At 34.9% G+C, this 16,513-nt stretch overlaps 1 protein-coding gene across 2 annotated transcripts in view; it reads left to right on the top strand.

Moving 5' to 3' along the window:
• Positions 1 to 16,513, top strand: part of LOC114332570 (flotillin-2) — a 141,072-nt gene that overhangs the window by 99,416 nt on the left and 25,143 nt on the right. The gene's annotated exons all lie outside the window — the stretch shown is intronic.

Genomic DNA, 16,513 nt, shown 5'->3' with positions numbered 1-16,513 from the left:
ATACATCTGTTGTAGCAACATGCTATAGTTCGCGAATACCAGCACGAATTAAGTTTATGTAGTTTCTATAATATTTTAGTCAATACACTAGGTATTTATCATACCTTTGATTTAGTTTGGTTACATCTCTGTTACTTAGTCTGTTAGTAATTTTTTTCCTGACTTATTTTGATTACTTAGTTTGGATAGGTTCATATTACCGGATGAGGGTGTATGTAGACCTAATTTATTTATTTTGTTCAGTATTAGTTACCATTGGATCCAATAATTTAGTTTATTTAGTATTAGTAAGAATTGGTCCATAAATTTGCCTGATCGTTCTTTCTTTGGATATACTCCTATATAAATCTGGTGTCCATTGATAGTCCGATTCTGGATAAGTGTCCGATTCTTCATTTATTTTGTGTATTTGGTTGGATAGGTTCGTATCACCGGATGTGGGTGTACGTAGACCTGATCTGTTTATGTGGTTTAGTATTGGTGTGAATTGGTCCATAAATTTGCCTGGTCGTTCTTCTTTGGATATGCCTTTTATGAATCTGGTGTCCACTGATAGTTCAACTTTGGATTAAGTGTCCGATTCCACATTTATTTTGGTTATTGAGTTTTGGATTCCTTTGGTATGTTCAGTATTGGTATTATTTGGCATTAGTGAGGATTGTTCCATAAATCTTCCTGATTGTTCTTCTCTGGATATACTATTATGAATCTGGTGTCCATTGTTAGTTCAGTTTTGGATAAAGTGTTCAATTCTTTACTTATTTTAGTTACTGATTTTTTTTATTCACTTTGGTACATTTACTTTTGATATGGTTCGAATTTGCTCACACCTTTTCCTGGTTGTTCCGTCCTTGGATATATCCTTTATAAATCTGATGTTCATGGATAGTTCAATTTTGGTTTTGGTGCCCAGTTCGACACTTAGCATTAGTATGAACTTTAGTACAATATTTAGTTTGTTTGGTTTTTGAAGCAATTCATTAATATTGGTAACAGAGAGTAACATAGTAACATTTTAGCATGAGTTTGAGTCATATATTTATTTATTTTTCATTGATCATTAGTTTATGCTTATTGGTAATCTTGCGAATCAACGTGGATTGTTAGACTATTGTAAATTTAGTTGTTAATATTTTGAAGTTTAGAAAAAAAATTTTATGGATAAAATTTTTTTTCCCGAGTAGAAGGGGATTGTAACGGTCACGTTACGAAAGTAGCTCTTTAATAATTATTATTATTATTTTCCCTCGGTCTCCATTTAAATTCTCTAATTTCTCGTATAGGACTACTGGGGTGACGTCATACCTCGGTGATGGAACGTACTCCACTTATCGAGAATGATTTCGTTTTCTGAGAGAGTTTGACGTTTACCTTGGCGGAGAAGCGCCTCTCGTTCTTGACTTGACTGTGAGCTGTGGTGTCGAATAGATATACCATATAGAATGGCGGATGATTTCCTCCAACTTATTTTATCACATAAGAAATTTAACGTAAAGTAAAAAGTTACCACCAGGGATTGTCTGGAGTGAGGAGACATGTGGGTGACAACTCCTGTTGGAGTATAAATAGGAATCATTCGCCATTTGGGAGAAACCCTACCATGAAGTCATAGACCTTATTTGACCACCTAGAGAAACCACTACAGCCACAGTCAAGTCATCATGGGAATACGTCTTTTTGGGAACAAGCTATGGGAGCGTTCCAGCTCAATTTTCGTCTTGGCACCTGGGCCTACAGGAGTCATGGGGTCGCACCATCCTGGTGCATCATTTTCTAGGATGTAACCGCAACCTCGTTTGGGAACATTTAGTGAGGTGTTTTAGTAACTATTGGTTTTTTTTTATATTTCAGACTATCTGTTAAATACACTATGTTTTTTTTCCAGATTTAGGTTACCTCTGGTTTTTTTTTGACATATTTGTATATTAGATTATTTGGTTCCCAAACTTTGTATCTACGGTAACTTCTTGTGCACAGGAATAAGCCTAGAGAAAATTAGGTTTTTAATACTTTATTATTGCTTTGATATTGGTTTATGTAATTCGGGTAAATTTATTTTGTAATATTACTAGCTTGTTTCCCAAATATTTTACTGTTATTCGCTTTATTCCGTTTGTTCGGTTAATTTAGGTCATCGTCGGTATTTATCTCAACTTCATTTCTACTTTATTCATTGTATATCTAACTTTGCTTAATTCATTTAGTATTTTCCCTTAGTTAGGCTCATGCCTATTTACATATATTTATTTATATTACTTTTAATATTCATCGGTTTTCCTTTAGTTGTACGTAGCAGGCGTACTATAACCATTTGGTAGAAGACTTATGTAATTTTGTACCCTATATGTTAGTGAAAGGTATTTATACCTGTAATTTTGTAACAGGTAACATTGTTGTTATCTTAGGTTGAACATAACTTTTGCAAACTTTTGTCATGTTAGAGTCACATAATATGAACTTGTTTAACTCAGAGATTGTTAAAAATCTGGTAGTTCATTTTAATAAATGTTTATTTATTTTGTATATCATTTATTTTTTTATTACTCCTTTATGTTCATTATTACAGGTTTAATATATTTAATATTTGACAGCAGTGTAAGATACCTGGGAGAATGATCGAAGATCATTTTCATGGCGCCCATGATTAGTTAGTTTTATTTATTTTGTTCGTTTTTAGTCATTAGTCATCTCCATTCATTTTCAGTACATTATTCTTATTTTATTATTTCATCTTTTAGTCATCATTACTATCTATATAGAGCTACTGTTCTTCGACAGGCATGCAAACGAGCCGTATCCATCCTTGAGTGTCAAGTGGTTTTCTTGCATCTCTTGCTAGCCAACTCTATTCCGTTTGCCTCTGTCTCTTCCCACTCCTACTTCTATCCCTTCTAATTCCCCTTTCTTCAGTACTGCACTTTAGTAGTATTTTTTTTTATTTTTCCTATTGCGGCTTCTCAACGTAGAAGCCATCTCACCTTTCTCTTTTCATCCCAACTATTTAGTTACTTAGTCTTTTTTTTTCCTTACTTCTGTTGGAGTACCTATATCTTTCTTTTTACTTTCACTCCAACAGAAGTTTTCTTATTTTTGTTACACTGGCTTTATACACCCTACTCTCTCTTCCTTTTTATTACTTAGTTTCTTTTTTTTTTCCTTACTTCTGTTGGAGTACCTATATCTTTCTTTTTACTTTCACTCCAACAGAAGTTTTCTTATTTTTGTTACATATCTTCATCTTGGGCTATCAATATTGCGTCGTCTGCGTAGCAGAGTATTTTTACTTCTTTGTTTCCCATTCTATACCTCTTTCTTTGTTGACATTTTCGATGATTTCATCCATGATTAAATTGAAAAGCATAGGACTCAATGAGTCTCCCTGTCTTATTCCGCTGCCTATATCTATAGGTTCTGTAAGTTGTCCATCTATTCTGACTTCCATTCTGTTGTTTTGGTAGATGTTCTCAATAGTTTTTATGATATCTAGAGGGACTTCTCTTTTATACAGAAGATGGATTACATCTTTGAGTCTTACTCTGTCAAATGCTTTCTTTAAGTCAATCAGACATAGAAATGCTGGTCTATTATACTCTAGCGATTTCTCAGTAATATTGCATCTGTACACGATCTTCCAGTACGAAAACCCTGTTGTTCATCTGCTAAACTTATCCTCTGATTCATTACGTCTTGTAAAATTTTAGTTGTAAGTTTTAGGGTAGTATTTAACAAGTTGATACCTCTGTAGTTTTCTGGCTGCTTTTTATGTCCTTTTTTGAATAGTAGAATTAGTTCGCTCGTTCTCCACTCTTCCGGTATTTTATTGTGTTTTATGATTTTGTTAATTAATGTTGTTAATTGTTCTGTCATTGCTGCTCCACAATATTTCAGTAATTCGTTTAGTATTCCATCCTTACCTGCAGCTTTTTTGTTCTTCAGCTTTTCGAGTGTTTTTCTTACTTCCTGTGCACTTATATTAACATCTTCATTTGTGGTAATTTCTGGTGTTTCCGGTCTAGCATCATTTGTTCTTCCTCTGCATAGAGCTTTTTTAGATAGTCAATCCATGTATCCTTTTCTATGTGTTTTGGTTCTATTAGTTCCTTTTAATTTTATTCTAATTTTATATATTCAGTGTCGAATTGTAAGCCATCTTAGATGGACGCTTCTTAGTTAGGGTTTTTAACTCTCGCGTATTTTATATACCTAGTGATTGTGTGTGTCTAGCTAGTCGTTGTTGTTAATAGTAAGGAAAGTTGTAGTAAGCTAGTTGTTGTAATAGTAGTTAAGGTTGTTAATAGTAAAGAAAATATCCTTGGCTCATTTGTGATCAGTGACATTTAAACTGTAACAGTGCTTGTGTCGTGTATAACTTTACGCTAACACTTTGACCAGATTTTAACTTCCAACAGAATTTCCAACTGATTTGTTACCATTTCATTAAACTCTCATGCAAAAATCAGACTGGTGTTTATCACCAACTGGGCATTTTAATATGAGTGGAACACGAAGAACGTGTCAAATGACAGGAATTATATTGGTGGTAAATAGCGGTCTGATAGTGAAAGGAAAAATAGAAGGAAGGAGAGGACTAGGGAGGAAAAGACTATCGTGGCTCAGAAACATCCGACAATGGACAGGGCTAAATTTTGAACAGCTAATAAGAACAGCTGAAGACAGAGAAGAGTTTGCAATTGTAGTAGCCAAGCCAACCTCCATTGAGGAGACGGCACTTCAAGAAGAAGCGGTCTGATTTTTGCATGAGAGTTTAATGAAATGGTAACAAATCAATTGGAAGTTCTGTCCGACAAACCACATGGAACGTTTTCGTAGTCTGACGTTCCAAACCTGTAACCTGTTCCACAATTAAAACTTCCCCTGTTCCAGTGCTCCCGTACATCAAAGTTTGTCCGACTAGACACCGTTAAGCTATTAACAAATTTTCAGGTTGCTATTAATCAACTTTTTTTTGGTACGCAGGATCCAGGCCTATCTTTATGGCAACGAAACTTGGGTTATGTATGAACAAAAAAAAAAGAAAATATGTTGAATATCTGAGAATAAACTGCGTTGAAAGTTTTCGTGGGAATTAAAGTGAAAGACAACAGTTAGAGGAGACCAACAAATGCAAAAAATGGACAGCTGAACGGAAAACTAGAAATTAACCAGATGTTTACATAAAGAAGATTGTATTGGCGACGGAGCCAAGTATGGATGTATGGAGAATGGACTAAGAATTCCTTGTTGAGATGCGAATGGAAGAAGAGAAGTGCATCACCACGAAAAACTTGGCTGGAAGTGTGTAAGGAAATAGTTTCCGAACCATATTTAAAGCGCTGTTATATTATATGGCAGGGGTGGCCAAATTGTGGCTCGCGAGCCACATGTGGCTCTTTGAAGGATTATTTGTGGCTCTCAATAAATTTACCAGAATTACTTTTAATTTTTGTGTTTCAAAATGTCTTAAATTACTGACAACAAATATAAATCATCTCAGCTTGAACCCCTGAGACGACAGGGGATTTGCGAATCGAGGACGAAAACTTTTTTTTTGAAACGTTTATTCAGCAATCTGTTAGTCATAAAAATTCTAACAATAAGTCTTTAAGGTTGGAAGTAAAAAAACATTGACGTTAGAGAGGTCAGTCCAATGACTGGACCTCTATTATGGAACAAATATGACATTCCGATAACATGCTACATACAAACATACATTTCACATTTACAAACAATGTTTTAGGATGAAAACTACTGTTGACTTTTGGTCATGATCTAGTTGCAGTCGCTCATTCAAGAGACGTGAGAGTGGTGTTTTCACAACTCGAGGAAGAAACAGGTAGTTTGGGAATCCTTGGATTCAAATTAATGAAGAGAAGACGAAATACATGCTAGTAACCAAAAATCCAAGACCAAAAGTTAGGCACAACATGCTAGTAACGAAAAATCCAAGTCCAAGACTTAGGCAGAACATAACTATTAATGACCACAACTTCGAAGTAGTAAAAGAGTTTAAATATCTAGGATCGGTAATCACATATGACAACCACATATAAAAAAGGTCTCAGCAAGGATAGCTGCGTGCAATAGAGCATTATACTCCCTATCATGATTATTAAGATCTAAGCTGCTAAAAAGACAATCTAAATTAAGATTGTACATGCCAATTATTCGCCCAATTGTTACATATGTATTGAAGTTAAACATGGACTCTACATCAGCGGGAAATAAATAAGCTGCTGGTATTTAAAAGGAAAATTCTCAGAATATGTGGCCATCAAAGGGATGAATTGACGGGGGAGTGGATATGGCGTCGCAAAGTTGAATTGGTGACTGTGTATGGTACTGAAAACATCGTCAGACATATAAAAGCTAACTGGATAAGATGGGCAGATCATGCGGTAAGATCACAGGAATACAGAGTGTTAAAAGCAGTGTTTTTTGAGAGACGGTGTACCTAAGATCAGTAAGCCTTCCCGGAAAAAGGTAGAAGGATGATAAAGAATCGAAGTATCCTGAATTAGTAAAGGCTGTAGAATTATTTGCATATTTTAAACAACGATGTGAACCATTTTATTTCACTTTTAAAATTCATGACATCCAAATGGTGACAGAACAATTTAATACCTTTTTTACACTTAATTGTTAATTGCGGCTCGTGGAAAATTTCAAATTTTGAAGAATGGCTCGGACTATCAGGGGCTTGGCCACCTCTATTATATGGTAATAATTTAATATTTATTATTTAGAACCTCTAACCCGTATTGCAGAAATAAGTGGTGCAGTAGGTAACATTTTCTACGTTACAATACCTAATTATTAATGCAACTACATAAATCTTGGCAATACTGCAGAAACATAAATTGTGTGATTAGAGAACAAATAAATGATCTAAACTATAACCTTTTTGTTGGCAGTTCTGCCAAAATTAGAAGTACATTTTATTCACAAGAATGTACAATGATGAACTTTACGATAAGACCGAATATTTATGCGTATACTTCACGCTACACGTTAAAAAGAAATCCCACGAAACGTTGGCGCGGCAGGCCGGGTGAAATAGAAAAATGTAACAGAAAAAGATAAAATCTGACGATGGGATTCAACGCAACGTGAAATAGCGAAATTTCTCTCAAAATTTGTTATTTATGATCCTTAAGCTAATACCAAACCCTAATTTATTGCCTCTATACCCTATTTTTATTGTCCTGAAAAAGAAATCACATGGTCATTTCCGAAGTGGCGGGCCGGATAGCTCAGGCTTTAGGATGTCTGGCTTCCACGCTGAAGACCGGGGATCGAATTTCAGTGCTGATGAGAACATCTAGCCATTTTTAAATGTCTACAGGCATAATGGTTGACTTAGCCTGAATAAAATGAGCACCGCAAATAGGCGGTTGAAGCGTAGCACTGACTCTGTTACCTTCCTTGTGTAACAGAGACGACGTAGCATGGCACCATTCTTACTTTTATACAAAGAGAGAGATTGTGGCTTTAAAAGAAGCCATCCGGTTGAAGGTGGATCTAGTTTTTTCTATGCGCGCTCTTATCTCCTGGTTGTTTGTCTATTCTTCATTTATTATGGTCCCCAGATAGTTGTAGTGTTTCACTCTTTTTACTCTTCTGTTTTCTATTTCTTGCTATAATCATGAGCTTTGTCTTCTTTACTTTTATAATGATTCCATATTGTTAACTGTGGTACGTGATCTCGTTCATAAAGACTTGTAGGTCTTCTAGGTTGCCCGCAAATATAATGATAGCATCTGCATATCTGATGTTCAACCGGTACCTGTTTAGTAGTGTACCTTTTTCAATTTCATGCAAAGCTTCGCTAAATATTCTTTCAGGGTAGATATTAAAGATTACAAGAGCCAAAATACGGCCTTGCCTCACACCACGCATGATTTTTACGTATTTGGAGTGTTATAGGAGATGATATATTCGATTAAAGAACAACCCATAAAGGTGGAGATATCGTAGTCGGAATAGGGCTAGGGAAAGAGATTTGAATCAAATTTGTTATTGCAAAAACTGGGACGCAAGTCAAATAGCTCTACAAAAAAGACATGGTTGTTAAAGAACAACCCCTTTCAGCGGAGAATTTTCTGATAAATTAGATCGCATTTTGCGTAAGACTCGATGCACACTTGCGTGTTTTCAAGTTGAGTGCACACTGCGAGCTAGCTGCTTGTGTTTAAGCCGAGTTTCTCGTCAGTACACATTTGAGCGATTTTTCTGTGTGACTCAACAGTGAGTACACGTTGACCGCTCTATGAAGTTCAACGGAGATACAGAGCTGTTTATTTCTGGAGTGTATTAACTACGAGAAACCGCTTAAATGTGTATTGACGGGAAACTTGGCTTAAAAATACGCAGCTTGCTCGCAGCGTGCACGCAACTTGAAAACACTCAAGTGTGCGTCAAGCCTTACCGTCCTTTCACACACTAAGAATTTGAACGTGCGTTGGTTGGAACCCACGATGACATTCCAATAGTGGCTCGAGCAATCCTATGGTACCTTTCTTACTACACGGCGACTTCACCGAATGTTCCAACCGCCGCGCCGGCCGCATCATGTAATGAGAAAGATACATAGTATTGCTCGAGCCACTATTGGAATGTCATCATGCGTTCCAACCATCGCACGTTCAAATTCTTAGCGTGTGAAACGAGGGTTAAAGTTGGTATCACAATGATGCATTGACCGCACGTAGCCCAGATCTAAACTCAATAGACATTTGTTTAGGAAGCCTCAGAATCTAGCAAAAACTTTTTGTCCAGCACTATATTGCCACTCCTTTCCGTTTTTTACCATTTTTTATGTCGTAAACTAAAAACAAACCATTTATTACGATGTTTTATCATGTTGTCCAAAACTTATCATTACACGAACCATATCATTACACCCTGTTTGATAGACATCACATACAATTACCGAGAGCACAAAATAGTTATAAAACTCAAGGTGTCTACGTCATTTGGAATAACTAATGTGAATGTAAACACTTCATCCCTGAAGTGAAGTATTTATTAGACAATCGATTCTCTTGCGGGTAGTAACAACACACAATATCGATTTTTGTTAAAAAATTAAATGTATATCGGACAGTGAGATATAACAGATTAAATTAGAGTACATCACGATATGAAAAATGAACAAAAATCATATCGCTACAGTATTTTCGTGTTGAAAATGTAGTCCTAACAATAGCTGACGTATAATAGATATTAAAATTGTATGAAAGTTGAAAAATAATTACACTTTTTATTTAATAACAAACTCTAGTTTTATAATAAATGAAATAGTTTATTTTCATATATTTTTTTAATATATCTTCTTCTTTAAGTGTCGTCTCCCAATCAGATGTTAGATACCATCATCACTATATTTTCTCTATCTATCGCTGTTCTGAAGAGTTCCATGTAGTCTTCATTTTCAGTAGGCACTTCTTCGGGTCTATTATTTAAGATAGGGTGACCAAACGTCCCATAAAAACGGGATTGTCCCGTTTTTTAACGATTTGTCCCCGAGTCCCGAAAAGGTATCTCGGGACGCCTAAATGTCCCGTATTTGCGTTGGGTTGAGCTTTTTTATTTGACTATATTTTCTCTCTTTAATTTTTCTTCAATTTCTGCATTTGTTTTCATTCTTATATCTCCTTCTTTTGTTACATTGTGGCCCAGTATTGTTCTCATTATTTTTCTTTCAAATTTCAGAAGGCTGTCTTCCTCTTTCTTGTTAATCGTCGTTGTTTCCATCCCATATGTAACACCAAGTCTTATTAAGGTCTTATATAGGTTCATATTATACTTAGAGTCTTGCTTCTCAGCAGATTTCTACCGTGTAGATGTTTTTCTGTGCTTCAGAATTCTTTCCTCTGTTTCTTTTCCGGTTTTCCCTATTTTTACTCCTAAGTAGCTAAAGGTGGATACAGTTTTAAATTTATGGTTCTGTGTTATTAGATATTTCTGAGTTGGCTCATCTTTCCCTATCGCCATGTATTTTGCTGTGAGCTGGTTTATCTCTAGTCCTATTATTCTCTTTGCTTCCTTATGTAATTTTCCAACTGCAAGTGTTATCTTCGTCTTCGCTGTGATGACTGAATCATCTGCATATGTTACTATTTGAAGTTGATCTGTAATAATATTTTTGTTTGCAAGTTTTCATCCTCATGATTACAGATTATGTCAATATCTGATATTGTCAATATCAGATTAAATACTGTCGGAGAGATAGAGTCACCTTGTTTCACGCCTTTGTGTAGGTACATTAATCTCCTTAGAAGTTGTTACGTTGAAATTGATCCTTGCTCTGGTGTTCTTTAGGCTCACTGTTAGCATATGCTTAATTTTTCTGGGATTCCAACATTCTCTAGCTGCTCCATCATTTTTGTCCGATTGGTTGTATCAAAAGCGCTTTTGAAATCCATGAATATTAGGTGCATTTCTCTGTTGTATTCTCTCGATTGTTGGATTATTTGCTCCACTGTATGTATGGAATTAATCGTAGACCTCTCCCGGTCTGAACCAGTTCTGGTATTTTCCTAATATTCGTTCAGTGCATGATTTAAGTCTTATGTTTCGTATATTTTCTAGAATGTTATAATATGTGTTGTTTAATAAAGTTATTGCTCTGTAATTCTCGCACTCCTCTAGATCTCCTTTTTTATATAAATATAGGTACCTACTATAATACCTGCGTTCCAATCGGCTGGTAGTCTGTTTTGTTCATATTTGTTGTATTAGCTGGTTTATTCCTTTACATAATTATCTTCCTCCGGATTTTATTCCACAGTTATTTCATCTTCTGTGAAAATTTTTTATTCGTCGTTATCTTGTACGGCCTTAATTCTTCATCGCAGTGTATTTCCTTCACAGTGAATACCATTTTTTCGTAATATTCTTTCCATATTTTGCTGATCTGTCTGTCCTCAAACAAGGTTTTTCTTTTTTTGCTTTTTTAGTCCTCTTGTTTTAATGCTGGCCGTATTTTTTACTGCTTTGACTTTTGATAGTTTTCTCTGTCTTTTCAATATCCTCCAGCGAAACCAGTCATTTTTCTTCTTTTTATTTGTTGAGTTGGCTTTGTTTCTCGATAATTTGTATTCTTCCCTATTTTGTTCTGACGGGTTGTTGATCCATGCCATTTTGGCGGAGTTTTATAGTTTTCTGTTTCGCAGTCTTGATCGTACGTAAATTACACATTCAAAAGTAAATTGAAAAGGATTTATAGGTCCCAAATTAGCTAAAAGACCATGTTTTAATTTCCCCTACCTGTTTGGGTATCGCTCCAAACCCTCCTTGGCAGTGGCGCACCCAGGGGGGTTTTGGGGGTTAAACCCCTCAGGGCATATGAAAAATATACAAAAAATCGTAGGAAAATATAACATGTCTTTCACAAACAATACAAAAAAAATTCTACGCCCAACCAACCTCTCCCCCCAGAGAAAAATTCTAGGTGCGCCACTACTCCTTGGATGTATCCCGTTTTTTCAAGTTTATGATTTGGTTATCCTATTTAAGAGGTATTCAAAATATGTTTTCCGTATCTCTAGATTTTTTCTTCACTAAACTCAACTTACTCCCCCTTCAGATACCACTTTAAAATTGTAATTTTCAGAATACACATGTTACAATGGCATGTGATACACCCAAACTATTTACTTTAGCTCTAGAAGATTTGTTTCTCTGGTTTGGGCAAATAAAAAAATAAAGATAAAAAGCGAAAACCTGAACCATCTGAGTGTCGATGATGTTTCGTTAATAGCAAAAGACAGAGAAGAATTTTGTAGGAAATTTTATTAGACCTAAATACAAAATCAAAAGAAATATGATTAAAAATAAATCTAACAAAAACTAAATGTCTTACCAACGAATCTGTAGATATAACTGAGGATACAGGTAACTCTGGATAAAAAATCGAACTGTCAAAGCTTAACCTAAAGGCTGATTTAAATAGATGTTCTTTAGCATGGGCAGTATTTGGTCACTACAAATAGTATTTAAATCAAACTTACCAAATAGTTTAAAGCCAAAAACCTTCGAACAGTACGTATTGCCGATTCTGACATTCGGAACTGAAACATGGGTTTTTAACAACAACATAATCAATAAACTTTAAGTGACTCGGCTATGGAACGGAGAATGCTCAACATTAAGCTCAGTGATCACAAGTCCAATGAAGACGATCAAAAGTATCAGATGTAATCAAAACTATTGCCACGTTAAAATGGAACTGGGCATGATACATAGGAACAATGAAAGACAACCGTTGGACGAAGAGAATTCCTGAACTAAGAGCAAGCAAGAAAAGTAGCGACAGATCTCAAACTAGATGCACTGATGACATCAAGCAAATGGTTGGCCACGAATGGATGCAAAAAACAACGAACAGAAATGAATGGACTCGCCTAAGGGAGGCTTACATCCGACGGCGGATGGAATAACTGTTGATGATGATGATGATCTTCTGCTTATTCTTCTTCTTAAATCAGGCGAGACTCGTTAGTCTCTGGCACTTGGTCGTAAGGCCTTTGTACCATACCTTGTTTTTTTCTTAAACCTTTCTTAAAGTTCTGTGGTCTCAATGAAGGCCAACAGTTTTCTTATTTGTAGTTTTAGTATCTCTTCTGGTTCAAACCTCAGTTGATCAGTGAATTCCTGCCTTACATCAGTTAACACATTGCAATGGCATAGTATGTGTATGGCAGTCTCTTCTTCCATTTCGCACTTTCTGCATCATGGTTTATTCACCTTACCTAGTTTGTATAGGTGGTTTCTTAAACGGCAATGTCCACTCACCATTTCAGAGATCGTTTTGATCTCTTGTTTATTAAGGTTCATCAAATTGTTCGAGAGTTTTTTTATCAATATTCTCAATTATTTTTTTAGTCTGGATCTGCCCTTGAATGGCTCTCCATTTCTTTTGATGACTCCTTATCAGCCATTTCTGAACCTCATTTTTCGTAGCATCTTTAGTGATACCACAGAAAGGTTCTGGGGCTTCAAAAGTTTCTCTCGAGCCTTGTTTTGCCAACATATCTGCTCGTTCATTCCCATGCACCCCTTCATGGCCCGTGATAATGATATGATGATGCTACAATGATAGCGTTCACAACAACCTGCGTATATACATTTATTATTTTCAGAATGAAAATTACTTCACCTATTATTTATTTACGCGAACAATTATCGTAATCTCCTATAAAAGTGTGCTGACATTTATCAATGACATTGAAAGCCTTTATTAGTAAATAAAAATTACTTATCAGAGACAAATTAATAAAACGAATTGACCTTTCTTTATCGTTTTCTGACAGTTCAGATTGTACAATTGTTTTTATTTTTAAATTTGCTAGAGGGCCACCTAGCATCTCGAAGCCTAGGGACTATCCTATGAAGTTAGGAAATGAATAAATGAATTATTGTAAGCATTCTTGAAAAGTATGGAAAAATTTGTAACTGCTCTCAACTGTTATGAACTGTGATAAAGATACACCGTCATGGAGTTTAAGGAATGGACAGAAAAGGTGAACATAAACATGGAGAAGAGAAAATTCATGAATTTGACAACATCATCAATTGTTTAAACTTTTTGTAATCAATTTTGAAAAATCCGTCGAAAACGAAATGTCGATTACAATTTTTTGATACCTTACAAAAAAAAAAAACGGGAATACATATACCCAAAAAACTATAGAACTGCTTTAAAATACAATATTCAGAAGCTAAAGCGTCGTTTAAACACAACGATAAGTCACAGCAACTAGTTGTGATGACAAGTTGAAACGCTGTTTAGACGCTGCGATTCAATGCGATACCACCTTCAACCCAACTCCAACTTTGATAAGTTGTGCGATGCACCGTTTACACACAGTGATAAGTTGCAACAACTAGATTGACCTTGATAAGTTGTTTGATTTATCGCTGTGTTTAAACGACCCTTTATACGTACGTACAACTGCCAATACATACTCAACAACCACCAGAATCTTCAAATATGCGTCATTTCACACTTTTGTATTCAAACAACTGCCAGCAATGCAAAGGAAGTTAAAGGCAGCTAAACCAATGTGATTATGTATCTACGTACTGTACATTTTTTTGAGATTAATAAACGTTAGTCGCAGAATTATGGAGAATTTCGTACTTTCAGAATGCATATTTACAAACTTTTGATTATTTCAAGTATACTTTTACTGTTTATTCATTAACAGATTTTATTCATTTATTGTTATCAAATCGTAAGTCAACTTATATCTTACATTAATACATACTTGAAAAAGAAGAATATGCTTTACAGTGATAAAATTGATAAACTACAAAACGTTTTACAGCGTTTTCAATATACGTGTTCTTTTTCACTTTCACTGCCCGCTAAAATTATTTCGTATATCGGTCACTTGTACCTGAGCTATGAATAAGAATACTTCCGGTTTAATCCTTATATCTACGTATTACGACTATACGACGCTATGAGAAAACAACTGTAAACATGAAAATCCCTAGTATATGTAGAAGGCAGTATTAAAACATATCAAACATTAGAAACATTTATACTAGGTTGCATAAAAGTTACTGCCTCCTGAATTAGATGGAATTAAACGAAATTTAAGCTTTTTAACTTTTTTCCTAGTAAATTATTTAAGGGCATGGGCGCAAAATTTTTTTCGAATCCTGAGAAAACTAATATTTTTGAAAAATTTAAACGCAGAATGAAAGATTACATTATGACTGAGGGCCGAAAGTTCCTGAAAACTTCTATTATGTTTATTTTAATAAGTTACAGGGGTGAAAGTAAAAGAGAAAATTTAGTGTGATTTTTAATTGCACATATTTTATTCAAAAGAAACTTTTTATTTATTCTAAGGGACCTTCGGCCCTCGGTAATAAAGTGATCTTTCATTCCGCTTTTAAATTTTTCAAAAATATGTATTAGTTTTCTCAGTATTCGAAAAAAATTAATACATTTAAAATTCATTGAAAATTTTGACAGACTCAAAATTTTCCATTTTGCTCCTTTCCCCTTAAGTCTGAAAGTATTATAAATATATTGAATTTATAATCCGGTCATCAAAATGCTTGGCAAATAACAAAAATTGCCGGAGAGCCAAATTTTGGTGGAGAGCTAGGGTATACCATAACAAATAAAGTTTAAAAAGTCCCCATCGATCCCATGTGTGCGTCAAAAGTTATTCGGGGTCAAAGGTCAAAATTTAAGATTTTTTGGATTTTTTTCGAAAACGGTAAGTTTTATCAAAAAAAACCTCAAACCAAAGTTGTAGATCTTAACATTCTCTATAAAAATTGTCCTTACAATTTTTTTCCTAAGAGTTACCATTCCTGAGATATCGCGATTTTAAAAGTTACTTTATACATTATATGCACATATAAGCCACGTATATACATATGTGGCCCTTAAGACAAGTATAAATGCCTATTTGTGTCTCTTTTATATAGTATATTATACTATTCTGAAAATATTTCTTCAAAAGGTAATCAGTCCCAAACTGAATTTCCTCTATCCACGTTGCCTTGAAAAACATTTGGCTATACCATTGTTTAAAAAAGAACAGATTGTCTATTATAGGCAATGGCTACAGTATTGTCCGTAGGTCTGGTTCATAATATTATCTGTTTCTTTTAGTGCTATAGGCGGCTACAATGACTCGACAAAGAATATTAAAGCTGCAGAACAACGTCATCGAATTATAAAAACATCATCGGGTTCCGAGATTATCTTTGATGAAAATATAACACTTCCAGCGAATCACCAACAATTTTTCGCCAACATTAATAATAAATCTCGTTTCATTTCCATGTTAACTGACAAATTAACAGCTGCGAATATTGAAGTGAAACAAGCTAAAAATGACGCAGATGTCCTTATAATTGAGACAGCAATTGAAAAATTTAAGGCAACAAACACAACAATTGTAGTTGGTGAAGATGTTGATTTGTTGGTACTGATTACTGCAAGGACTCCAGTAGATAAAGTTATTTATTTTCTGAAACCTGGAAGGGCTCAACAGCGAACAGAGATATATTCTTCTAATAGTTTATCGGCTTATCCCAAATGCCAAAAGTACATTTTATTTGTACATGCGATAACCGGCTGCGACACTACGTCCGCAATGTACAGAAGGGGCAAAACGTCAGTACTTAAATTATTCGAAAAAAAAAAAAAGATTTGACTGACTGCTGTAAAGTTTTTACAGAACTTGATTCTACACCGCAAACAATAATTACGGAAGGAATTCGCTTTCTTCTTGCGGTTTATGGAGCTCCAAAAAAAATTATTTGTCTTGAGAAATACCGATACTTAACTTATGTAAAAAATACGCGAAACAAGAAACAAGTACAACTATCATGTCTTCCTCAAACATCAGCATCTGCTTTTCAACATTTGTATCGAGTATATTATCAAGTTCAAACATGGCTAGGCAATGAACTGAATCCAGAAGACTGTGGTGGGAAATTAATATATAATACTCTGGAACCGATTAAAACCTTACTCCCA

The sequence above is a fragment of the Diabrotica virgifera genome, chromosome 3 (genome assembly GCF_917563875.1).
Source record: "Diabrotica virgifera virgifera chromosome 3, PGI_DIABVI_V3a".
NCBI classification, from domain to species: Eukaryota; Metazoa; Arthropoda; class Insecta; order Coleoptera; family Chrysomelidae; genus Diabrotica; species Diabrotica virgifera.
The sequence above is the reverse complement of the archived record's forward strand: the minus strand, read 5'-3'. Positions and strand labels throughout refer to the sequence as shown.